Source organism: Carlito syrichta, unplaced genomic scaffold, assembly GCF_000164805.1.
Source record: "Carlito syrichta isolate Samal-C Ts95f unplaced genomic scaffold, Tarsius_syrichta-2.0.1 Scaffold311396, whole genome shotgun sequence".
In the NCBI taxonomy this organism is placed as follows: Eukaryota; Metazoa; Chordata; class Mammalia; order Primates; family Tarsiidae; genus Carlito; species Carlito syrichta.
This window is the reverse complement of record NW_007255492.1, coordinates 211,844-239,749: the sequence shown is the minus strand read 5'-3', so window position 1 is coordinate 239,749 and position 27,906 is coordinate 211,844. Positions and strand designations below refer to the sequence as shown.

Genomic DNA, 27,906 nt, shown 5'->3' with positions numbered 1-27,906 from the left:
GAGACCACAGCTAGAGGCAGACCTCCAGGTATCCAGGGACTAAAAGGAAAGTCCACAGTTTTCTATTTTTTTTTTTTTTTGAGTTGGAGTCTCACTCATAGTCAACTTGCTGACCTCCAGCGATCCTTCTGCCTCAGCCTTCCAAGTAGCCGGAACTACAAGCACATGCTCTCGCACCTAGCTAATTTTTGATTTATTGTAGGGATGATGTCTCACCAAGTTATCCAGGTTGGTCTTGAACCCGTGGGTTTAGGCAGTCCTCTCGCCTTGGACTCCCAAAGTGCTAGGATTACAGGCTGAGCCGAGCCCGGCATACAGGTTTTCTAATATTTTTGAGCATGTGAATGTGAAAGGCCAAAAGGAATGTAGAAAAACCTAGCTGGAGATACAATGTAAAACTAAGCAAAAATAAAGGAGCTGTTAATCTTGGGTGGGGGTGGGAGAACAAGAAGGACATATTCTTACAGTACTTGATTTGTTTTAGCATTAAGCAATTATCCATAGTCATACTAACATAAACAAGGAATACAGAGCTAACGCAAAACTGTGATATATATATCTACATTGGAAGGATGAAGAGATGATATACACACTGGATAACATCTAAAATAGACAGCAGAATTAAACATGTAATGTAAGAATGTAAAAAAATAAAACAGAGCTAAAATATTAAAAGAGGTTGACTGAGAACTGATCTGAGAGAGAAAAAAAAGAACTGCTTCATGTTATAAGTCTTGTGCTTTAGCTTTTATACTAAACTAACTGCTTACTGTGTTTTACAAAATCAAATTATTTTAAAAGAAGGAAAAGAGACAGATTGGGAAACATATTTCCAACACATGCAACAGTTTAAGGATTAAAGTTCATAACAGAATAACTAGCCCAACACAAGTAGCCAAAGGATGTAAAGAGGTAAGTCACTGAGGAAATACACATAGCTAATACACATGACAAGACGTGTAACCTGGCTAGCAATCAATCAGGAAATGGAAATAAAAACACAAATGATATTATTTTTTGTGCAGACACAGGTTAATTCTACATCTAATTCTGCTTTAAATATTACTGAATATAGTTAAAAAATATGGTGCAACAAATAAAGGGTAGAATCCAGCTAATTGCAATGACCAGTTCCTTGTGACAAGGGTGTATTAGAGCACTGAGGGAAATTCAGCCATTTTTCACTTGAACTGTTGTTTTCACTTCCATGTATTGTCACAACTATGATTTATTTTCTGGTTGGCACCTTGGGGCTTTTGTTTATATGCCATAATCTCATATACACAAAAGCAGACCCTCCAGGAAGCACATGCCTAGTCATCTTTACACACCCCTCATTTTCTCCCACTAGACTTGCCCACATCACAGAGCCTTCCTTAGGGTTTCACAGTCATTTGAATTTTCCTAACTATTCTTGTTGGCTCCCATCACAGCACATATTCTGGACACCCTAGCAAAGGACAGAAGTGGAAAAGTTTAAGCCCAATAGAGAACAGACACAAATGTGTGATTAGTATCCATCCTGCACTGTTTTGTCCACTGAACCTCTAAATGGAGAACTGCCCTTGGGAAACAATTAAAAAACAGCCTTAGAAAGACTCTGTGCTGGGGAGGGGTAAAAATGTGACTACATTGATGGAAATCAAAGTCAAAGTTGAGCTGGGCTTGGTGGCTCAGCCTGTAATCCTGTGCCTTGGGAGAATGAGGTGAGTGGATTGCCTGAGCCCACGGGTTCGAGACCCGCCTGGGCAACTTGACGAGACCTCATCTCTACAATAAATCAAAAAAATTAGCTGGGTGTGGTAGCATGTGCCTGTAGTTCCAGCTACTTGGAAGGCTGACGCGGGAGGATTGCCGGAGCCCAGCAGGTGGAGGCTGCGGTGGCTGGGAGCGGCCACTACACTCCAGTCTGGGCGACAGAGTGAGACTCCAACTCAAAAAACAAAACAAAACAAAAACAAAGTCAAAGCTAAAATAAAAATGACATTATTAATTCAACATATTTAATATGACAAAATCTAAGTGAGAACAATTCCACTAAACAGCTCTTGTAAATATGTATGTGGACAAAGCACAAGAGAAGGAATAAAGCAGTTCTTAAAAACAGAAAAAGCTATTCTGACTTGGAAAAATTATTTAAACTCGTTAAGTGGCAAAACAACAAACCTTAATTTTTTACTGGATAAACAAAATATACTGGGAAGTAAATTGTAAAACAGGACCTGTCATTTTGCCACTTTCAGTATTAAGTTCCAACACTGACATGGTGAGCCACTAAAAACCAAGCAAAACATCTTTCCCCAAAAACATCATAGTAAATCTTCATGAAGCTCATTATTAGTAGGGAAAGGATGATATTTCATTAACCTTCAAATAGAAAAGAAAGTTACTGGACTACTGGGTTCTGGGTTACAATGCCAGTCTCTCAAAGTATTCAGAAGTTTCTAAGTGTGTACAAAGGGAAAGGATCAAAGTGAGAGTTTCCTCAGTTCTTTACTGGTTCTGCTTCAGATAACAATTGCCCTAAGGAGTTCGAAATGAGTTACCCCCCTCTCCAACGCTAAGTAGCAATATTATCTACAGGGCTATAGTGTCATATGGACACCTGCCACATTTAACTCCCCAACCTGACCAAACAATGGGCTTCTTCTTCTTCTCCTTCTTATTTTTTATTTTTTTTAGAAATTGAACCTCAGAAAACAGGTCAAATTTAACACTAATTCTCTTGGAGTTTGGACAAACAAGACAAACTTACGTGTTTCATCATTAATGACAGTGTACCACTGACTTCTGCCTTCCTAGTACCCGGTCTGGAGGTTCCTAGACCACACATACCATCCTTGCTAATATTTTAGCATTTCAAAAACAGCCTTAGAATGACTCTGTGCTGGGCAGAGGTAAAAATGTAATCATATTTACTGAAAATCAAAGTCAAAGCTAAAATTAAAATGATATTATTAATCCAATATATAAAGCTATGACAAAATCTAAGTGCAAACAATTCCACCAAATGGTTCTTGTAAATCTCCATGCAGGCAAAGAGCCAGAGAAGGAACAAAGCAATTTTTAAGACAAAAGCAAAAAAGTTACTCTGACTTGGAAAAAATGTTAATAAAAATGTTGCTAACATTACAGTACAGCACAGGAAATAGTGTCAGTGGCAGATTCTTTCACAATATTGTTGTTGTTGAAACAGGAATGTCAATGATTGAGGGAGAGGTAACATCTCCAAAGTACACCCAGGAATATAGATAATATTCCATTACCAGTTCAAAGCATCTATGTTATGCAGGGAAAAATTTTACATTTTTGCTTTAAGTGGCTCATGTAAGTAAACTTGCACTTCATTAATGCAATTGTTTTATGACTGAAGGACATAGGCATGTGACTTTAGAGCGGGAATGTGCCAACACTTACCCGCTGCGTTGTCAATTGGGAACTCCCACAGTTTCCCCTCTTTTGTCTACTGCATCATCTCTTCAAACTCATTCTGAAAGGGTTGTTCACTTATTGTGGCCAACTGCTTAGCAAACTCCACATCCCAAAGTGAAGGTGATGAGTCTGTGTAGTGAAAACATCTTAAATAAGAACAAGTCAATGTAAATATCTTCTTTTTAACAAATATAATAACCAACTCTGAATTGATCTTATATTTTTCATAACTTCACATTCAGAATTGAACGGTATATAATTAAAGGTCACTCACTGAGTGCTAATACTATAACAAAAATGATATAAAAAGACTATAACTACAATTATGGGGATTCATTTTACTACTATGCCAGGTAATCACTGCCTCTGTACTAGGAAGGATAAAAGAAATTTGTATTGTGTTTATGAATGTTTTTATGAATGGAGATATCGTTCCACAATATGTGACTTTGACCTTCTAAGTTTAACCTGTTTATTTTTAGTTTGTCAAAATTAGTTACCGATGTACTACTATTTTTTAAAATGTACTACTGTTAAAGATTAAATAAATTAATTAGATTAACAGACTAGTAATAAAAATGATAAAACTACTAAAGGATCATTTAATTCTCATAGCCAACCCTATAATAAGGTATTATCAAGTTGGCTTATTACCGCCACCATATGACATGTTTCAATCATTTACTTACTTTTGAAATTTAAGACAGCTTTTAAGAATGAGTCATATTACCACAGGTTACTGCTGTTGGGAATATGAAATGGTACGACTACCTTGTAAAACAGTTTGACAGTTTCTTAAAAAGTCAAAAATACACCAATTATTCAACATAGACATTTCACTCCTGGATATTTACCCGAGAGAAAAGACAACACATGTCCACCCAAAGACTTGTGCATGACTGTTCATGGCAGCTTTCTTTGTAATAGTCAAATTTGAGTTGTAATTTGGGAAACAACCCAAATATCCATACACAGGTGAATGGATAAAAAAAAGTGATACATCCACACAATTACAGACTACTCAGATTACTGAGTAATTAATTTTATTACAAATGATTTACTGGCATATGCAACAGTATGGATAAGAATCAAATCATGATGAGTAAAAGAAGCCAGATGCAAGTTAAAATACAAGTTAAAATGAGTGTATATATTTATTAAAATTTATATAATTGTGTATTTTAAATGTGTGCAACTTGTTGCATGTAAATTATACCTTAATAAAGTTAAAAAAAGTGAATACCATGTCTATGTCTTGGCCACATTTTTCCCTAAATGTTTATTCTTTAATTATTTTTTCAAACTTTTAAAATCTTTTAGTTCTTTTTCTGTGTGATTTTGCTTTTTAAAATAAATTAGGATCATACAATTTGGTGACCTGTTTTTTTCATTTAATGGCTACATCAATATCCCATTATAGAATAATCCCTTGTTGTAGAATAGTCTGATCATTTACATATTTCCTCTTTCAAACACTGTGGATGTGAATGTCCTTGTAGTTACACTTTTGTCCATAACTGTAATATTTCCTTAGAATAAGTTTCTAGGAACAAAATGTCTGGGTTAAAGGCATAGATCACGTATGATTTATTCTCCAGCCTACCTTTTAATCCACTTTTATGAAACTCAAAAAAGTACTCCAACAAATAACTCATTTACTCATCCACCTACATAAGGCTTATTTTATCTGTTTTTTTTTTTTTTCCTGAATCTGTTTCCATGCGCCTTTATGTGCAGGAATGTGTCTTACTGCACACTGACTGATAGATATTTAAGTATGCTGGCTAGATCATCTGGTATTGGAGAAGATTACAGCAGTTAGGCCTTATTAGTCATATTTACAGAGCAATCATAACAGTAGGAAAACTTAATTATCTCAGTTAATTTTTTAGTGTTGGTAGATACTGATTGATCTATGTTTTTTCCATCATCATTATCATCTTATTATTGTTATTATTATGCATGCTAATAGTTGCAAGCATTTATGAAATGTCTGCTGTGCTCCAGGCACTGTGCCTGATACTTTTCCCACACTACCTCCTTCAATCCTTGAGATATATGTACTAGTTCTCATTTTACACATGGGGAGAGGGAGACTCAGAGGGGCTAACCTGAGTGGCAGAACCTGAATGTGAATCCAGATTCCCCAACGTCAAAACTCTTTCCATTAAGCTAGACTGCCTGATGACTCCCCGTTATGCCAGGATAACCAATCGGGCCTATGACCATATCCTTGGCAGCAGTGGTAAGAACCTTGTGAGGAACAAAATGTGAGAATCCTGGAACAGAGGATCTCATTCATTTAGTCAATAATTACTAAAGACCAACTATATTTCAGACATTATTTTAGGTGGTAAGAAAACAGCAGTGAAGAGTAGCTAAATTTAAGGTTCTGCATTCTTGTTATTCTTGTATATCATCGGGAACAAAAGACATTCTTTAGACTCACTCAAGTACAGCTTACTAAAACAGTACCATCAGTAAATTATTACATTTTCTTGTATGCTATTTTCCTCATTACGGCATACTCATTTAATACTGTGTTCTAAAATACATAACACAACAGTGCTTCCTTGCCAGGTAATTTCAGTTTTAGGAATAAGATTTTTTATTTTTAAAAGTAAGCTGCTTCCTTCAAGAATCTAAGTATCTCTTTTGGCTGGACAATAGTAGCTGCCCTGACAAAAACTCCTCTCTGAGGCAGCTTAACAGAGACCACGTGAACAAGGAAAAGGTTATTCGTTCTCCATGTCTATGAATTTTGCATTTCCTTTTCATCATACATGACAGAATGCAGTTTCCACATAAGGAGGAGGTTGTTCTTTGAACTTCACCTTCAGGTCAAATAAACAAACAAGGATTGAATCAATTCCTTTCCTCCATGAATATATATTTTAAGGTTTAGTTTGTTTGAGGCAGAATTTAAGATAGCGAATTCCCATGATCTATAAGCCATTTAACTAGATGTTGCAGGGTATAAAACATGAATGAGACCTAGCCCCTAATATCAAGGGGTTTATCCAATAGTGGGAACATCAGAAGTTTAGATAAGTAACTGGCAGAATAACTATATGAGTCATTGGGAGCTGGCCTGGGAACCCAACTCATATACAACATTATTTATACCAAGATCCAAAAAACTAACTTGTATTCTTTAGAAATACTCATTCCCATGAGATAGAGCCTGTTTGATTTGAGTTAATTCTTTTTAAAAAATAGGGTTTTTTTTTTTGTAGAAATGGGATCTACTATGTTGACCAGGCTAGTCTTGAACTCTGACCCTCAAGTGATCCTCCCGCCTTAACCTCCCAAAGCATTGGGATTACAGGTGTGAGCCACTGCACCTAGCCAAGTTTATTCAATTTTATCAGTAAACTAAATTAGTGTCAAGAAAGAGAACACTATTATATCTCTTTTAGACTTAAAATGTTAAATTTCAAGGATTTGACTTCTGACCCAAAGGGAGAAGTCAGAGAGTCATGAAGAGAGAACAGAGACTAAAGCATGTGTGAAGAAAAAAACACTACACATCTGTTAAATATATCCCCCAAATGTTCTTCCCATCTCCTGATCACTAAATCATTTCAAATAGTTACTTCTAGAAATGCAATCTCCTCTTCTAGATGCCAACAGCCTGCAGCAGAAATCAGAGCTTATGTTTATGTAACAGGCCATAGATGCACTGCGAATGGTAGGTGACTATTAATGTTCCAACCCAAATGAGTAGCCGGCTGATCTATACTGTGGACTCATAAACTTGGAATACTTGCCTCCATTTGTCTCAGAGAATGCAACAATGCCAACAACTATATTCATAAGCAGGATTCAGGCCAATGGCAAGAAGGAATATTTAAACATCCAGTTACCATATCATTAAAACACTAATGACACCTTTGATAGGGCCAGGCATGGTGGCTCACAACTGTAATCCCAGAACTTTGGGATGCCGAGTGGGAGGACTGCTGGAGCCCAGGAGCTTGAGACCAGGCTAGGCAACATAGTGAGACCTTGTCTCTACAAAATTTTTAAAAAATCAGCTGGGCATGGTGGTGTATGCCTGTAGTCCCAGCTACTCAGGAGACTGAGGCAGGAGGATCATCTGAGCTCAGGAGGTTGAAGCCATGGTGAGCTGTGATCACACCTCTGCACTACTCTAACCTAGGTGACCCAGTGAGACTCTGACTCAAAAGAACAAAAACAAAAACAAAACTAAGGACAGCTTTGAAAGATAAAATGTTCCCCTCCTGAGAAATATTGTTATTCTTTTTTGAACAAACCTGTTTCAGGTGCTTCTTCAGTAACTACATTCATGTCAAAAATATTAAGTCTCTTCCCCTGAACATATTTTTCCTGAAACTAAAAAAAAGAAAAATTTAATGAATGTATTTATAAACTGTCAAAAAATTATGAGAAAAAAATTTTGCATAAAATAATATATGTGGAAATTAAAAATAATTCCACTAACACTCACAAGACATTTTAACTGAATTGTCACATTTTTAGGCCTGATGACCTAAAAACAGGAGCATATGCGCTTGCATTTTTGCTTCATAATACAACAAACCAGTTAAAGCAATTTAATTTCCAAGATGCCTAATTGATCCCTTTAAAATTATGGTTTTAAACAACTCAATGTTGTAAAAAAGCCATAAAATATGCTAAAATAGAAGATGTTAAAGTCAACATTTATCTTTAAGGGCAGAAAACACTGCAATGTTTAATTACAAACTATAATGATAAAGGATTGCACAGACAAATCAAAACATTAAATTTTATAATGCAACTATCCTGTAAATTTGAAGTAATTATCAACTTGCTTTACATAACTATTTTTAATTAACTGTTGAAATTAACGTCAGAGAATTAATAGGTAGCTTTTTTGTATACTTGATCAATTGCTCTATGCATCAATTCACATATTTTAATAAATCTACTGGGAGATTAAAGTTCAGTTTATAGCTAGAAAGTTATTCTTAAAATAATTTTGAAGTCTTATCTTTTTTAATTTTTAAAAATTTTTTTTGAGTTGGAGTCTCACTCCGTCACCCAGACTGGAGTGCAGTGGCCGCTTCTGGCCACTGCAGCCTCGACCTGCTGGGCTCCAGTGATCCTTCCGCCCCAGCCTTCCAAGTAGCCGGAATTACATGAAGTCTTATCTTAAAGGACTAACTTTTTTTGGCAAAATAAAATTGACTGGAAAAAATGCAAATACCATATGAAAGTTAAATAAAGGGATCTCAAATCATGTAAGCTTTCCTGTAGTGGGTTCCCAAGTATTTGCAAACTAAGGCTTTTAAACTTCAGAACTATCTTCGGTGCCTTTCGTTCTTCCTCAACTGTGGGTCAGGTAAACAGGATGTCGGACTAAAGCAACTCACGGAAAAGAGGGGGTGCCTTGGTAAAGCCTGGAATTTTAAAAAAGGAATATGCCACAGAGAAAGGGAATGGACATTTGCTGAACACCTGCCAAGTGTCAGACAGTTTGCACGTTTCTTTCTATTCCTCAAGAAGGTCACTGAAGCTAGGTTTCACTATCAGCATCCTGGGTAGATGAGGAATCAGACTGAAGGAGACCATCACAGGTGTTCCTGGCCCAGAATTAGTCAGTGGCAGTGTCAAGATCCTAAGGCAGGCCAGTGTGACTGCTTCCCCCAGAAGGAATCGGTCCAGGCCTGGACTGTCTGTGGCTACCCCAAATCCGGCCCAAGTCAAGACTGGGTGAACAACGTGGTATCTCATCATAGCTTCCCTTTACCACCTCTTGCTGGCTTTTCAACACATACACATTCTGCAGAAGCACAGCGACCCCTTTCCTAGTTTCTTAGCTTCTTCCTGGTCACATCTGAATTTTTAACAGCAGTTAAAATCATTAAAATTCAAACTATAATGTACTATTCTGATGTAGTTGCATGGAATCACACCAAAGACTGATTTGGTTAAATATTCTTAAGTAAAACTCCAAGTGTAGTTTCTACTTTACTCAATACTTCACAGATACTAAATCATTGTAAATTAGTTATTCAATTAATCTTCTAAAGTCACCATAACCTTGAACTTCCTGTGTTAATTGCTGAACACCTTTTCCACTCTTCCTATGCATATCAGTAATTTGACACCAGGAAGGAGTAAACTCAAGTTCCTACATATACTTAACACAAATCCACGGAATACTCAATGTATCAAAAACACTCCAACTGTGGGAATATCCCAAGACAAGTTGGTTTTTGTCAGACCATGCCAAATATTTGCTTCCTCTTTCCCAAATATCACTGTCAGGCTTAAAAGAGAAAATATAAGGCATGTAAGGCATGGCTCAGCATCTTTAAGTAATGCAAATAAGAAAATTCAAAGGGCCACAAATAATCCACCACTTTCAAGTTTTATATCAACATTTTTCCTTTTGCTTTTCTTCTTTCTGTTTCTTCTCTTTTTGCGGATGGTGGGTTATTTCTCTAAGATATGATTAAAGATGACCATACAGAGAGATACAAAAGCTATATGAATATACAGTGTTAGGCACTTATATTCAGATAAAAATAATGTTTCTCAGATCGGTCACATCCCTGGTCATAAATCAAGCATAAACAAATTTTACAAGACTGAAATATTGCCATGTACCTTCTCAGACCACAGTGGAAATAAAAATAAATATCACCACAGAGAAAATTCTCCCCAAACCCACAAAGATATGGGCACGGAACAGCATGACGCTGAACAATTTCTGGGTTAACATAGAAATCAAAACAGAAATTAAAAGATTCCTGGAAACAAATGAAAAAGAAGAAACATCTTACCAAAACCTCCAGGATGCCATAAAATCATTACTAAGAGGAGAATGTATATCTCCAGGAACACACATCAAGAAAATAGGAAGAGAACAAGTTAACAGCCTAACTAATCACCTAAGGGAGCTGGAAATGCAAGACCACCAAAACCCTAACTTCAGCGGAAGAATCCAGTTCACCAAAGTAAAAACCCAAATATGGGACATAGAAAACAAAATGCCATAGAAAAAAATAAACAAAACCAAAAGATTGATGGACCCCTAGCCAGAATGACCAAGAAAAAGAGAGAAAAAGCCCAAATAACCACAAAAGATCAAGTCATGACTGATCCCTAAGAAATACAAATGATTATCAGAGATTACTATACACACCTGTATGGACAAACTCAATAACCTAAATTAAATGGAAGACTTTCTAACATCATACAACTTTCCAAGGTTGAAACAAGAAGAAACTGAGATCCAAGATAGACGAATAAAAACCCAGGAAATTAACTCTGTCATAAGAAAACTACCTACAAAAAACAAAACAAAACAAAAACACTGGACCAGACAGATTTCCAGAGGAATTCTACAAAACATACAAGGAGGAGTTAATACCAATCCTATTGAAAGTATTTTAGGCAATCATGAAAGACAGAATGTTCTGCAAATCATTGTATGTAGCTAACATCACACTAATACCCAAACTGGGTAAAAATCCAACTAAGAAAGAGACTACAGGCCAATATCCCTGAGGAACATAGATGCAAAAATTCTCAATAAGATTCTAGCAAGTTGGATCCAACAATACATCTCAAAAATCATAGACGATGACCAAGTAGGCTTTGTCCCTGGGATGCAGGGCTGGTTCAACATCCACAAGACCATAAATATAATTAAATACATCAACAGATATAAAAACAACCACATGATTATATCATTAGATATGGAAAAAGCTTTCAATAAAATCCAGCATCCCTTCTTGATAAAAACCCTTGAAAATCTAGGCATAGAGGGAACATACCTCAAAATAGTAAGAGCCACCTACAAGAAACCCACAGCCAGCATACTGCTAAACATACAGAAATTGGAACCATTTCCCCTGAAAACCTGAACAAGACAGGGCTGCCAACTCTCACCCCTCCTGTTCAACACAGTGTTGGAAATCCTTGCTAGAGCAATCAGACAAGAGAAGGAAATCAGGGGTATCCAAATTGGAAAAGAAGTCAAGTTATTCTCTTTACTGCCGTTATGATCCTATACCTTGAAAATCCAAGAGAATCTGTCAAAAACCTCCTTGCACTGTTAAAGGACTCTGGCAAAGTCTCAGGGTACAAAACAAATGTGCAAAAGACAGTCACTTTCTAATACATCAATAATAAACAGGCAGAGAACCAAATAAAAGACACAATCCCATTCACAGTAGACACACAAACATACACACACACACACACACACAAAGAAATACCTCAGCATCTTCCTAACCACAGAAGTGAAAGACCTTTACAATGAAAACTACAAAACTCTGCACAGTAAAGTCAAAGATGACACAAACAAATGGAAAAATATTCCATGCTCATAGATTGGAAGAATCAACATTGTTAAGATTGCATGTTAAGATGTCCATGTTAAGATCCCAATGTTAAGTTGTCCATCCTAACATTGTCCAAAGGTGATCTACAGAGTCAATGCAATGCCCATTAAGTTACCAACATAATTCTTCTCAGGCCTGGAAACAATACAGAAATTCATATGGAAACATAAATGACCATGAATAGCCAAAACAATCCTAAGCAAAAGAAACAAAGAGGGAAGAATCACACTTCCAGACTTTAAACTTTATTATAGGGCCACAATAATCAAAACAACCTGGTATTGATAGAAGAACAGGCATATAGACCAATGGAACAGGCTAGAGATTCCAGAAGCAAAACCTCAATTTCTAAACCAACTCATCTTTGACAAAGCCTCCACCAACAACTGCTGGGGAAAGGAGAACATATTCAGTAAATGGTGTGGGGAAAACTGGTTGATCACATGTAGAAGAATGAAACAGGACCCCTATCTATTACCATGCACAAAAAATCAACTTCAAATGGATCAAATATCTAAATGTAAAACCCCAAACATTAAGAATCTTAGAAAATGCAAGAGACATCTTTATGGAAGTAGGAATAGGCGACCAATTCCTGATCAAAACCCCAAAAGCCCATGCCATAAGAGGTAAGATTGACAAGTGGGACTTCATCAAACTGAAAAGCTTTTGCAACCATCAGAGAGCAGGGGGTGACCAGGTGCAATGGCTAAAGCCTATAATCCCTGCACTTTGGGAGGCTGAGGCAAGAGGATTGCCTAAGCCACAGGTTCAAGACCAGCCTGGAAAACATGGTGAGACCTCATCTCTAACAATAAATCAAAATATTAGTGGGACGTGGTAGCACACACCTGTAGCTCTGGCTACTTGGAAGGCTGAGGTGGAAGGATCACCTGAGCACAGCAGGTTGACACTGGGGTGGCCGTGAGTATGCCACTGCACTCCAGCCAGTGAGACTCCAACTCAAAAAAAAAAAAAAAAGGGAGTGGGAGACAGTCCACAGAATGGGGAAAAAATATTTGCCAACTGCATATCTGACAAAGGCCTAACATCCAGAATCTACAAGGAACTCAAGTGTGCAAAAAGGAAAAACAAAACAAAACAGACCCATTAAAAAGTGGACAAAAGACATGAACAGACACTTCCCAAAAGAAGATATATGAGCAGCCAACAGACACATGAAAAAATGCTCAGCCTCACTAATCAGGGAAATGCAAATCAAAACTACGTTGAGATACCACCCAACTCCTGTAAGAATGGCCATCATTAATAAAACAAGAAACAACAGATGCTGGTGAGGATGTGGAGAAAAGGGAACACTTCCACACTGTCGGTGGGAATGTAAACAAGTTCAACCTCTATGGAAAACAGTGTGGTGATTCCTAAAATAACTAGAAATAGACCTTCCATATGATCCAGCAGTCCCCCTTCTGGAAATATACCCAGAGGAACTTGAATCACTCTACAAAAAAAGATACCTGCACACGCATGTTTATTGCAGCACTACTCAAAACATGGAACCAACTGTGCTGCCCATTGAAATTGAACTGGATAAAAAATGGGGTACATATATACAATGGAATATTATGCAGCCATAAAGAAGAAATAAATTGTGGACCCTGCAGCAACTTGGATGGATTTAGAGTCTATAATACTCAGTGATTTATCACAGAAACAAAGAACTGAGTACCAAATGCTCTCACTCATAAGTGGACACTGAACATTTACCATAATACTATAAGAAAGGGGTTGTCAGAAACTGCTGGCGAGACATAACATCAATAAAGGTACCTGAGCTCAAACCAGGCAAAGTGGGGACCAAAGGGAGGCCCAAACTTCATCTGTATGATGACCACTTGTATGCCTAATTCTGAATTGTACCCCACATCTTAAAAATAAACAAATAAATAATGCTTTTTACAAAACATTCATTTGTTCAGAATGCAGTTAGCATAATTTATTCTCCATCTTGGACTCCTATTCCTAATGAATAGATGTGAGGCAGGACACATTTTGATTTAAGGTATAGAAGAACGTAGGAATGCTAAATCCAGAACATCATTCTGTTTCTAGGACATGGCATACAAAAGTAAGAACACAGATGCAAAGGAATTCATGAAGCCCTGATACCTTCAGCAATAACCTGCACAAGCAATAAAATAAATCTACAGTTAACATAAAAACAAATCACACAAACAGAACCCAATAGACTCCAGAGCCGAATACCTTTTTCCAAGATCGGCAGTCTCCTCCTGGCCAGGACAACCGTCAGATCCTTTGTCAAACTGGATTTGATACTCTGGTCTTGTACTGACTCTAACGGTGGCAGATTGGCAACTTTCATGTCTGATATTATGCTACCGAAACTGAAATAATAAAACAGTCAAATGAATTAGAAATCTTAGCTACAGACAGTAATAGACTTTCTTAAACAGGAGACTGATATCATTCAATTTCTACTTCCTTTTTTTTGAGTCAGGGTCTCTCCATTTCCTAGGCTAGAGTGCAGGGACATGATCATGGCTTAGTGTAGCTTCGACATCCTGGGCTCAGGTGATCCTTCCATCCCTGTCAGCCTTCAGAGTCGCTGAGACTACAGGGCTATACTACCACATCTGGCTAATTCCTTTTACTTATTTTTTTGTAGAGACAGGGTCTTGCTATGTTGCCCAGGCTGGTCTCCAACGTCTGAGCTCAAGCAATTCACCTGCCTTGGCTTTCAATGTGCTAGGATCACAGGTGTGAGCTATCACACCCAGCCTTATTTTACTTTTATGTACTAATTTTACAGCATATAAAGTTATGCTTACATTAAAAATATGTCACATATTAACATCTATGTAACACAGATCATTGAGATAAGTTTCAATTATCAACTATCTTTTAAAGATGCTCTTCATATTCATTTAAAATATAAATTAAAAGTATCAGTTATGAAGAATTATCGTTCAGAGAAGCTGATAGGAAAGTGCAATCAATATCGGTGTACATATCATCTATACTCAATAACTAAATTGAAGTTTTTCCATATTTATTTTTGGCTTGTATTTGTTCCAACACAAATAAATTAAGTCATTTGACCACTACTGGGGACATCCATATTGCTCTGTTAACCTCCTGACACAAACTGGGTACGCACGTTCATTGGAAACGGCTGATTTAGATGACTCTCCAAAATGAAGCAGTGCCACCACTCACCGCACGTGGGCTGCGAGTTGCATGACCAGGGATAAAGTAATGAGAGTTGCGGAGGGTAAGTGGAGCGATATGGGGTCAAGCATGTGAGGAAAAAGAGAAGGAAACACATCTGAAGATGATCACACTGTGCCTTAAGCCAGCAAGATACTTTACTGAAAAATAATTAATTTTCTCAGAGAAACTAACTCATTCTGCTATGTTTCCTTATTAATTTTTAATAATATTACTGAATTTACCATTCAGTAATTTCATGGACAAGAAACTGTATCACTTTATATTTTTAAAAAAATTTTTATTATAAAGATGTGGGATACAATTCAGGGTTAGTTATACAAACATTGATCATGCAGGTACCCCTGTTGACCAGGTGTGGGCCTCCCTCCCCTAGCAGTTTCCCTCAACTGCCAACTCCCCCCCACCGACAGTTTCCCATTACTGCCAATTGCTTTCTTATAGCATTATAATTATTCAAGGTCCTCTTATGAGTGAAAACATATGGAACTCTGTTCTTTGTTTCTATGCTAAATCACTGAGTATGATTGACTCCAAATCCATCCAGGTTGCTGCAAAGTTCATATATTTGTTCTTCCTTATGGCTGCATAATATTCCATTGTGTATATGTACCACATTTTTTTTTATCCAGTCCAGCTTCGATGGGCAACATGGTTGGTTCCATGTTTTTGCTATTTTGAATAGAGCTGGAATAAACATACGTATGCAGGTGTCTTTTCTGTAGAATAATTTGAATTCCTCCAGGTATATTCCCAGTAGGGGAATTGCTGGATTATATAGAAGGTCAATTTCTGGTTCTTTCAGAAATCTCCATACTGTTTTCCAGTGAGGTTGTACAAGTTTGCATTCCCACCAGCAGTGTAGAAGCATTCCTTTTTCTCCAAATCCTCGCCAGCATCTGTTGTTGTTTTATTAATGATGGCCATTCTTACAGGGGTTAGGTGGTATTTCAATGTGGTTTTGATTTGCATTTCTCTGATGATGAGTGAGGCTGAGCACTTTTTCATGTGTCTGTTGGATGCCTGTATATCTTCTTTTGAGAAGTGTCTATTCATGTTTTTGAAGGGGCTTTTTAAAGGGGCTGTTTGTTTTGTTCCCTTTGGTGCATTTGAGTTCTCTGTAGATCCTAGGTGTCAGGCTTTTGTCAGATATACAGTTGGCAAATATTTTTTCCCATTTGGTGGGCTGTCTCCCTGCTCTCTTGATGGTTTTTTTTTTGCTTTGCAGAAGCTCGTTAGTTTGATGAGGTCCCACTTGTCTATCTTATTTCTTAGGTATTGGCCTTTAGAGTTCTGAAGAGGAATTGGTTCCCAGTTCCAATTTCCATAAGGGTGTCTCCTGCGTTTTCGAAGATTCTTATAGTTTGAGGTTTTACATTTAGGTCTTTGATCCATTTAGAGTTTTTTGTGTGTATGGTGATAGGCAGGGGTCCTGTTTCAATCTTCTGCATGTGGTTAGCCAGTTCTCCCAGCACCATTTACTGACTAGGTTCTCCTCTCCCCAGTAGTTGTTGTTGGAGGCTTTGTCAAAGACGAGTTGGTTGAGGAATTGAGGCTTTGCTTCCAGAATCTCTACCCTGTTCCATTGGTCTATGTGCCTGTTCTAGTACCAATACCAGGCTGTTTTGATTACTGTAGCCTTAAAGTAGAGTTTGAAGTCTGGAAGTGTGATACCTCCTGCTTTGTTTCTTTTGCTAAGGATTGTTTTGGCTATTTGTGGTCGTTTATGTTTCCATATGAATTTCTGTATTGTCATTTCCAGGTCTGAGAAGAATGACGTTGGGAACTTAATATTACTGCATTGAATCTGTAGATTGCCTTTGGTAAGATGGACATCTTAACAATGTTGATTCTTCCTATCCATGAGCATGGAATATTTTTCCATTTGTTTGTGTCTTCTTGGATTTCTTTGAGCAGTGTTTGTAGTTCTCATTGAAAAGGTCTTTCACTTCTCTGGTTAGGAAGATGCCGAGGTATTTCATTTTTTTTGGTGTGGCTATTGTGAATGTGATTGTGCTTTTAATTTGGGTCTCTGCCTGTTTGTTGTTGGTGTATAGGAATGCAACTGTCTTTTGCACATTTATTTTGAGACTTTGCCAAAGTCCTTTATCAGTGCTAGCAGGTTTTTGACAGATTCTCTAGGATTTTCAAGGTATAGGATCATATCATCAGCAAAAAGGGGTAACTTGACTTCCTCTTTTCCTATTTGGATATCCTGATTTTCTTATCCTAATTGCCTGAGCTAGGACTTCCAACACAATATTGAACAACAGGGGCGAGAGAAGGCAGCATTGTCTTGTTCCAGTTTCCAGGGGAAATGTTTCCAGTTTCTGTTCCTTTAACGTGTACCCTTATTACCATGTTTTATTCCAAGATTCTTATCATACTAAAGAAAGCAATCTATATTTAGTACAGGAAAATCATGTATCAGAAGTAACTCCATAACACCAAAATCATAAAACCAACCTCCCACCAGAGTCTGCTTCTACTGAGAGCATATCAGTAGCACTTCAGAGGCAACACATCTTAAACTACATTCAAGAGTTTTCCTTTCATAATGATTTTCCATTTTTCACACTTCAGTATTAAACAGACCCCCTACCATAAGTAGGTATTCGTGTATTCTAAAAACTCTGACATATTTATAAGTCTTTCTCAACCGACTTCTCATTCTTCTAACATTAAGTTTCCCTGATTCTCCAATGCAGTCCTTGCACTCTCTGACTACCCACCCATGATCTCATTGTGTCACATCTCACTTGTTCTACCTGGGCGACTTTTCTCCATTCTGCTGATCCTTCCCCTCTCCACTGCTACTAGTCTGCCTCAGCATTTTAATCAACCTGGCCCCAAGCAGTTCTGCTTGAATGTATGCAGTGGGATTAGGTTTTCATAACCCTGAAGTTCTCAGAGGATAATAATAATAGAACCCCATATGCTGCAACTGAACTAGTGATTCTTCTTCAGATTTTATCAGGTTCCAGAAAGGATGCTCTGAGCCTTCCCTACAATGGTCAGATGTCCCAATTTGCTCCCCTAGCAATTACCTATCGAATGAATGAAGCACTCTGTTCACCTACACTGTCTCAGCTATGGCTTCATTGCACAGTACTTGAACTGTCTACCTGGAGGAGATGTATGCTCCGTGATGGCAGGACTTATCTGGGGTCTGTAACCAGGACTAGCACGCTGTAAGCACTTTCAATAATGAATTAAAGAATAAATGAAGGAGGGAGAAATGAGACCATCAAATAAGTTTTGAGTGGCAAAAGCTAAAACTACTTTAGAAAAGGGAACGATCGTTCATGTTGGTGGGAATGTAAACTAGTTCAGCCACTGTGGAAAACAGTGTGGAGATTCCTCAAAAAACTAGAAATAGATTTACCATTCAACCCAGCAACTTCACTACTCAGTATATACACAAAAGAGCATAAACCCTTCTGCCACAAAGACACCTACCCGTATGTTTATCTCAGTACTAACCACAACAGCAAACACATGGAGTCAATCCAAAAGCCCATCAGAGATGGACTGGATGAAGAAAACGTGGCACGTACACAACCTGGAATATACGCAGCCATAGAAACACACACACACAATCATGTCACCTGCAGCAGCATGGTTGCAGCTGGAGGCCATCATTTAAGTGAACTCACACTGAAGCAGAAAACCGAATCCCTCGTGGTCTCGCTTACAAATGGGAGCTAAACACTGGGCACACACGGGCACAAACATGGGAACGGCAGACGCTGGACACCGCCAGAGATGAGAAGGGGGGAAGAAGAAGAGTGAAGACCCACCCACGAGAAACCACACTCAGCACCTGGGGGTGGGCCGCGCTGAACAGAACTCCAAGCCCTCCATCTCACAATATACTTGTGCAACGGACACACCTGCACATGCGATTCGGCTCCACTCAAATCGAAAACAAAATACACCTACTCGATTTTATCCCTTGGATAACAGAACAAAAAAGAAAAGAAAAGAAAACCTCACTGTGCAGGACAAACTGAGGGGAGAAAGTGACCAGAGCAACGAGGAGAGGCGCGCAGGGAAAGCGCGGGGCAGCAGACCCGACCTGTCACCGGAGAGGCTTCCCACCTACGACCCCGGGCAAGCCATCTTGCTTTCTGGGGTTTCAGCTTCTCGGATTTAAAGCAACGGCTTCTGAGATCCCGTTCTGGTACCAACAGATAACTACCCGAGGAAATCGGAAAGTAAGTGACTGCAATGGGGCGGGGTCGCCCGAGGACCCGCGGGGCCAACGGCGCTGAGAGGCGTACCCTACTGTTCCAGGCGGAGCAGCGAGGAGCACAACGCAGCCGCCGAGCCCTCCCTCCGGGCTTCCGGGACAAAGGGTGGCGGCAAAGAAGAGAGAAGAGCCCCGAGACTCCACGAAGCACCGCCGAGACATAAACCGAACGAGAAAAGCAGCCGGAAGAGCGCGTCCGCTTGCCAAACACGTCCCCCGTGCCCTTCCGTTCCTCTCCTTTTTCCTTCCGATGGGCAGCCGGGCCCGTAACAGTGTTCCGGACTCCACCCTCCCCGCGACGCTGGTCCGGGACGTGGAGTCCAGGTTCGGCCTCGGTGTCCTGGAGGAGGCGGACCGCGGACCGGAGTCGAGTGCGGAGGTAGCGATGGCAGGTGCAGAGACAGCTGATGAGGCCGGAAAAATGAGGCAAGGGACTGACTCTACTGTGCGATGTCTAAGGGGAAAGGGTCTCCAGCGTCCATCGGGTTCTCCAACTGAGCCATGGCCCCCAAACGGGTTAGAAAATTACCGTAGGGCACACTGCTGCCCCATAAATCAGTGTGTCTTTTCCGTCTTTATTCTTGGCATAGGGTCAGAAGATGGGACATCTGTCTCATTTGCCCCAAATGGCTTCACGAGGTAAACAAGATGCAAGAGAGGGACTCAGCTTTGTCCCATCCGACGTGAAGGCAGTGAACAGTGGCAGTGAACAAGGACATGAGGGATCCTTGAGCTTGGAAGTTCATGAGAACAAACCTGGGAAACTGGGCTAATGAGGCAGTGAGACAGGAGATAGCCGAAGAAAGGCTAGGCAGACAGATAGGGCGTCCTCTGGTAACTGTAGCAAATTCATGGCGGGCCTCTCAGGCTCAGTGAGCCTCTCAAGCTAGAGCTTAAGTACTCACTGCTGGGATTGAAAAGCAACCAATCAGCTCACCATTCGGCCCCTACCACCTGCCAATTGGGCCTTAATACTGACCAATCAGAATAGCAACAGGTCGCTGGCCAATCCACTTAGACTTAGGACTATGTAAGCACCAGGTTTTCAGCCCCAGGTGGGCATCCCCTACCCCGTCTCCCCCCATTGTGGGAACTTCTCTGTCTTCTCAATAAATCCTGATTTCTCACTTTCTGGCTGCCCCTGTCCCTCATTATTCCTGGGCATGAGACAGAAACCTCAACCCTGAAGAGCTGTGACCTGAAGAGCTGCAGAAGATTGTGGGAGCTGAAGAGCCCTGTACCCTAGAGGCTGACCAGCGGATAAAGCTGGCTGAACCAGGAGAGCTGCCAGAAGAAACCGAGACTCCAAAACAGAGACACCCAGGGGGCTAGGCCTACTGGCCCACCCGACCAGCAACACTCTCTGGGCTTGGCTTGCCAGCCGATTAGAGCTGGCACTTCTGGGGCTAGGCTTACCAGCCCCTCCCCAGATGACCTTCTCTGGGGCTTGGCTAGCTGACCCATTGAGCAGAGACTCTCGAAGCCCAGGCTGACCTGAAAAATCCGCATCAGCAGCACAATCCACAAGAGAAAAAAAATTGGAAACCACCAGACTGGAATTCTATCCAACCGTTCCAGAGTTTACATCAGCCTTTCCCCTGTCCTCTCAAAAAAGAATCAGGGTGGGGAAGATGATTTCTGTGATGCTGAAAACACAGCTTACACTGAGCAGCTCTTCCTGAGATCCACTAACCCCAAAAGAACCTCTGTGCCTGAATGCCAAACACACTGCACTTGGGGATACCTGCTTTGTCTAATTTTTTAAAATAAACTTTTTTAAAGTTGAAGTATAACTGTTGAAAGACAAAAATCACAACAGATTTAGTGTAGTTGGCTTCCATTTGTGATTCTAGAATGGGGCAATATCTATAAAATAGAATGAGTATTCCAGCAAGTAGAGTGAGCCAAGGAGGTTGGCTCTGTGGGCAGAAAAGGACTGGAGAAAGTAGAAACGGAGCAAAAATCAGATTGGTCATTTCAAGGTTACTTTCCTTATTAGAGTTAAAACAAAGGAAACTTCCTTGTCATGCTAGCTCTGGTAAGCTAGGCCCCATCTGATTGCTGGCTGTGAGTCTCCTGGTTCTGGAGCCACCCCCCCTCCCCCAGTTTAGTTTGATTACCTGGCACTTACCTGACTCCTTCATGGTTGTGGTCTGGTCTGCTGTGCTGACTGCAGGAAGCTTGTCCAAAACAATGGCCTTCGATAAAGATAAACTTTAATGACTTAAATACAGAAAAGTACATGAATCATAGATGTGTTTATTGAATGGTCACAGAGATATTAATCCACCCATATAAACCACCACTGGGATCGTAATATCTATCAGAAATAGAATATTAGTAGTAGGGCATACTTTTCTTGATATTATTTGATATCCAGTGAGAAATCCATCATAGAGTATAATAAGCAGTCCATTTAAATCACATTTAATAGTTATTTGATCTTGTTTCAAGTGAGTTAAAAAAAAAAAAAAAACTCTTGGCAGAAGAGATTGAAACTGCCATCTCAATTCCAGTTTCTCTGGGAGAAGATTCTGTCCGAATTTTCCTGCTCTTAATCTACTATGAGGCAGTGCAGACCCTGTAAATTACCTGCCTGCTGCATGAGGCTGTGACCTACATGGCTGGCTGAGAGTCACGAGGGGGGCTGAAATTTAGCCTTGCTCTACCATTCGGCTCCTTCAAGTATCACTTTCAAAAAAGACTTCCTTTGACTTCCTGCCCCATCCAGTCACACTCCCTGGCGGGGACTGTTGTCCACCCATCTTCATTATCCTCTTCCTCTGGAGTTTCAGCTGAACACAGGACCACAGAGGAAGAAACTACATCCCCAGCTTCCCTTGCAAACAGGCATGTCGCGAACTGGAAGTTCTAATCAAGAGAATGTGAACAGAAGCAATGTGTTCTCCAAAAATGGACATGCAAACCCCACATATTTTTCTCTTTTCTCTGGATTGGAATACAGACCAGGCGATAGGAGCTGAAGCAACTAGAGAACCAAAAGATGAAAGACTGCAGAGATGAGAATGACAGAGGCATCTTACATATGTCCTCCAGACGGTTAAAGGGGAAAAGAAAGGGACAGCCACTTTTGTCTTGTTTAAGTGTATTTTATAGGCTCTTTGCTGCAAGTGGTCTAGACTGTACCTTAATTAAGGTACCCTCTATGTTGAAACCTTGTTTTACTTCCCAGAGTATTTATCAACTATTTGAAGCTATCTCATATATTTAAGTGCTAAAACAGTTATTGTTTGTTTTGACCTGACAGAATATGTGCTCCATGAAGACATGGACTTTGTCTTATTTGCGATTTTTTACTCCAATTACTATTTCTCAACCTAACGGTGAACTTCCCTTGTCATCCTTATCAAGTAGTCCAGGATAATATTCCATTTTTTAAAAGAATGTTAATATATTGCTTTTTTGTTTCCTTTTATTTTTTTCTTTGAGATGGAGTCTCATTCTGTTGTCCAGGCTGGAGTGCAGTGGCACTGTCATAGCACATGGCCGCCTTGACCTCCTGGATCAAGTGATCCTCCTGCCTCCACTTCCTGAGTAGCTACAGATATGAGCCACTCCTGGCTGACTTTTTAATGTTTTTGTAGAGATGGGGTCTCACTACATTGCCCAGGCTAGTCTTAAACTCCTGGCCTCAAGCATTCCTCCCACTTTAGCCTTCCAAATTGCTGATATTATAGTAGAGTTAGCCACTGTACCTGGCCCAGAATGTTAACATATTTCTACTTGCAGGTGCGGAAGAAAATGAAAGAATTTTAAGAAATGAGAATATTCTTTCCAGCTCACTCATCTCTTGAATCTGTAATTCAAAGGCAGGCATCTAAGTAAAAATACAAGGGGAGAGCCCCCCCCATAATAGAATTATCTTTTGGAGGGCAGGCCCCTTATAGTACACTTGGAATTTGTTCCTCCAAGCCTTATGGTTCACCAAAGTTTTTATCTGGAAGTTTTGAGAAGACTGTGTCATGATTTGTGGAAGAAATGTCCCAAGTCATGGCCAACAGGTGACTGGGCCTTCCACCGTGACAACGCACCTGCCTCCACCACCCTGACTGAGTGTTCAACAGTTTTTGACCAAAACTGACATGATCCTAGTACTCTGCCCTTCCTATTCACCTGATCTTGCCCCAAGGGACTGTTTATTTCCCCGGATGAAAAAGGTCCTCAAAGGGAAAAGTTTTAGCCATGTGGAAGAGGTGAAGCAAAAAATGGCAGAAGCACTAAAAGGCATCAAAATGGACAAGTTCAAAAACCATTTTGAGCAGAAGAAAAAGCATCTCAATAGATGTATTACATCAAATGGAGAGTACTTTGAACATGACTGAAGTTTACACATATAAGAATAATATACATAATTTTCTTATAAATAAATTCTGGGTTTTTTGGCCCCCCCCACCGTAGTATTGCATTTGCATTTCAGTTGTATTTTGAAACAACAAGTATACTTAGCACTGGATGTTATCAAGAATTTTTCTACATTCCAGATTGTGGTGTATCTTTGGATGAGGTCAGCCTGAGAGTTTAGGAAGGGTCCTAACCTGAGACACGGAGAAGCAGTCTCAGTTTGCTGCAAGGGGATCAGCAAACAGGAAGGACCAGCACTGAGAGTTTGGCCTGCTCTGGGGGATGCATGAAAGCAGAAGGACCTCTGGGAAGGGGTTGGTCCATCTGCCAGAATGAAATATTTAAAGCCTATGCTGACCAATATCTAGAGTCCAGTATGACGTATTTATTGCCATAAACTACACCTCCCACCTAAATGATATAAATACTACCCTGAGTCTAAAGCACTCTATGGATTAATGATTGAAAGTTGATAACTAATGTGCTCAAGCTGAGATTCAATGACTTGTGGTTCACAAAGCCAAAGAACTATGCTGTGCTTAATATTCATAATAATATGCAAATATTAAAAACAGGCTAAATTATACAAAGTTACAAATCGCAGCAAAGATTTTAAAATAGCAGGTTAGCTTAATAGTACAAGCAGTTACACTTCATCTTAATGTATTTCCTTCCCAGAATATCTAATCTACCCCAGATTTATTTCAAGTATCGCTTCATTACTATGCTAATTCTAAGAAACACTTCAGCTCTAGTAAATAATACATCTTGGAAGTAAATAATACATAATAGTAACTAATACATAATAATAAATAATAGTAAATAATACATCTGGAAAGATTCAGAAATAGAGGCTGGGCATGGTGGCTCACACCTGAATGCCAGCACTTTGGGAGACCGAGATGGGAGAAATACTTGATTGAGCCCAGGCATTTGAGACCAGCAACATAGTAAGACCTCATCATTTTTACAAAAATACACACACATACACACACACACACACACACACACACACACAAAGTAGCCAAGTATGGTGCTGCATGCCTGTATTAGCAGCTACTCAGGAGGCTGAGGCAGGAGGATCACATGAGCAAGGAGTTCAAGGCTACAGTGAGCTATGATTGTGCCACTTGTACTCCAGCTTAGGCGACAGAGCAAAACCCCGTGCTAAAGAAAAAAATAGAAACAAAATATTCTGCCAAACTGATGTTTGCATGTACGTAGTGGACCCCAATAGGGTGAACAGCAAGGCTACTTCACCCTGGTGGCAGGACGGTGGAACGCAAGTGTTATAGCACAAGTGAGTTGTACGGCTACTTGCTTATGCTACTGTAATTACTTGCTTATACATTCATCAAAATGTATCATATTTTGCTGTTGGTTTTATGCCACTTTCCATCCTACTTACTTTGTATGTACTTCATATGCAATCAAGTTTAATTTATATTATGAATAGCATTTTAGTCACCAGGATCACCTGCATGTGACTTCATTTCCCAATAAATGTGTCTATACATCTGTACACTTTATTTTATGTTTAGAGTAATCTTTTCCCCTAAAATTAACTCTGAATTAACTTTCAATGCCTTCATGCAAAAAATACATAAGACTTTTTCCAACAAAATTGGGAGACAGCACAGACACCAGCAATATGGTGAAGGGAATAACAACAGCACTAACTGTAGTCATTGCATAATAAACGATTTACATCTTGTCTCATTTAGTGTTCTCAGTAGCATCAGGATTATAGCATCAGGATTATCCAACACAGAGTAATCATGTGTCACAACAAATGGATGAAATTCTGTAGCCAGGAGTCCAGGAACAGTCAATATTTAGAGATCCAACTAGTCAGGCCAGTGATGGCATCGGTCCACTGAGGTTTGCTCTTTGTGAAGAAAGCCTGTGGAATAAATCCTTGTGTCCAGGAGTTCCAGTTACCTACTTCAATTTACTCAGGACCCCACTAGCAAGAGTATTAAGTTATGAGCATCTTTCCAATGACAGCGGACTAGCTGAAGGCACAGACAGAAGGAGAAAACGAGGCTGGAGGGGCCCACTGAGAGCACAGCTTGTCATGCGGTTTCCTGATTTGGGTGTCAGATGGTGTGTATGGTACTATATCTTTCTTACTGTGTAAATTATATATATAGATATATTTTCCAACTAATCTAGCTTATAAACCAAATTAACTATAATATCAAACATAGCCTAAGATAGATGAATATATATGCATGCTTATATAAAATAAATATAGATAGAATATGTATATAGAGAAAGTCTTTTACTTGCTACCCAGGCTGGAGTACAGTGGCATGATCACAGCTTACCACAGCCTCAACCTCCTAGGCTCAGGCAATCCTCCTGTCTCAGCCTCCCAAATAGCTGGGACTATAGGTGTGAGCCACCACACTTGGCTAATTTTTCAAAGCAATTTTTGAAGAGACAAGGTCTTGCTATTTCCCAGGCTGGTCTCAATCTCCTGGGCTCAAGCGATCCTCCCGCCTTGGCCCTCCAGAGTGCTGGGATGACAGGTGTGAGACACTGCATCAGGCCTAGATGGATGACATTACTATAAATATTTAACACTTATGCTGTGAGAAATGAGGTTCTAGTCTCCTTGGGACACACAGCTGAGTATGACTTCCAGTGACTGGTGGTCTGGCAGGGCTCACAGCTACAGGATAGGTACTCCAACAAAATAAGCCCTGCAGTGGGGAACAGGGACACACAGGGTCCTAGGGGCTCAGGGAGGTGGCACCCATACGGACGAGTCTCCTAGATCATCAGCTTTTTCACCAGGTCTTTGGGACCCTAAACCCAACGACAGGGTGAGCGGGGAGGGTCCTTGAGCACTTGGCAGCAGGAGAACCTCCAGGAGATGGGGAGGAAGAGGAAGTGGCTCTGTGCCCTTTGAATTAGGCCATCTAGACACCCGCTTTTCCCCACATGGGAGATGACTCATTCTCTGCATACTTATATGTAAAATATACATATGTTTGCATTGTAAAAATCCATGTGCTTTGGGTTTCAAGTTCATCAAAGGCCAGCATCAGGTCACCCTTGTGTATTGTACAGCATATGACGAAGGCCCGTGTTGAAATAGTGCTTAGCAGGTAGTGTTTGGAGATGACAGAGATAAGATCAGATATCTGAAAGTGCCCTGGTCCCATCTGCCTGTACTCATTCTCTCCTGTTCCCGGGACTGTCTCTGTTTGCCTTCTGGCTTCTCAGAGTCTTCTTGCTCTGGGTCTCTCCCAGGCCAGGCACCATGGACGGGACCCAACTATGTCGGCCTTTCCCTCCCTTTCCTACCTGTCAAATTCCCTCTCTCTCATCTACCCACCACGAGGAGGATTATATAATTAAACGGACACTAATGTATGAAACCCCAAAATGCTGGCTTATTGTACTAGCTATGTAACAAAAATTTTATTTCTGAAAGAGGCGCTTTTCGAGTTCAATATGCAAAGGCTTCAGCAGAGATTTGTTTTTGCTTTCCTAGCCCTCAGATTATTGCCCCAGCAAACAGCTTCTCTGTGGTTAACCCAAGCTGACCTTTAGCATTTGTGGTGTTCAGGTGCCCTCTGGAGGCAAAAACAATCTCATGTGGCAGAAGACAGCTGGTGTGGGTACGCCTGGCATGTGCCAAGGACCAGGCATGATTGACGCCTGCGCTGCAGGGCCTTTTGTTCCTCTCCGTCTTTCCTTGAACAGACACAGCCTTAGGATGTTGAGTTCCGGCACGGAGACCCTTTGGCCTAGAGTGGCCTTCCCAAAGAGTGTCCCGCGATTGGCCCCGCCACATCACCCACTGTCACTCAGTGGGCACTTCTCAGCGGGCCACCACGGCCAAGGATGCTGGCCTTCCCACTCTGCCATGTGCCCCTTTTTCTTGTCTTCCTGCGCTCTGCAATGTCTGAAATCATCTCCTTCCATTCGCTCAACACATGCTTCGAGGGCCTGATTGTAGGCCCTGTCTTATGCACTTGGAGTTGGAGTGCAGTGGCATAACTCACTGTAGCCTCAAACTCCTGGGCTCAAGCGACCTCCTGCCTCAGCCTCCCAAGTAGCTGGGATAACAGCCACATGCTGCCACAGTCGGCTAAGATATATATATGTGTATATACGTGTGTGTGTGTGTGTGTGTGTGTGTGTGTGTGTGTGTGTGTGTGTGTGTGTGTATTAGAGCTATATACCCTAGATCATTAGATATATATGTGTGTGTGTATATATATTATAAAATTGTGTGTGTGTGTGTGTATGTGTGTGTGTGTGTGTGTGTGTGTG

At 40.2% G+C, this 27,906-nt stretch overlaps 1 pseudogene; it reads right to left on the bottom strand.

Annotated features, from left to right (window-relative positions):
• LOC103271190 overlaps nt 1-27,906 on the bottom strand; it is a 33,792-nt pseudogene that overhangs the window by 3,593 nt on the left and 2,293 nt on the right.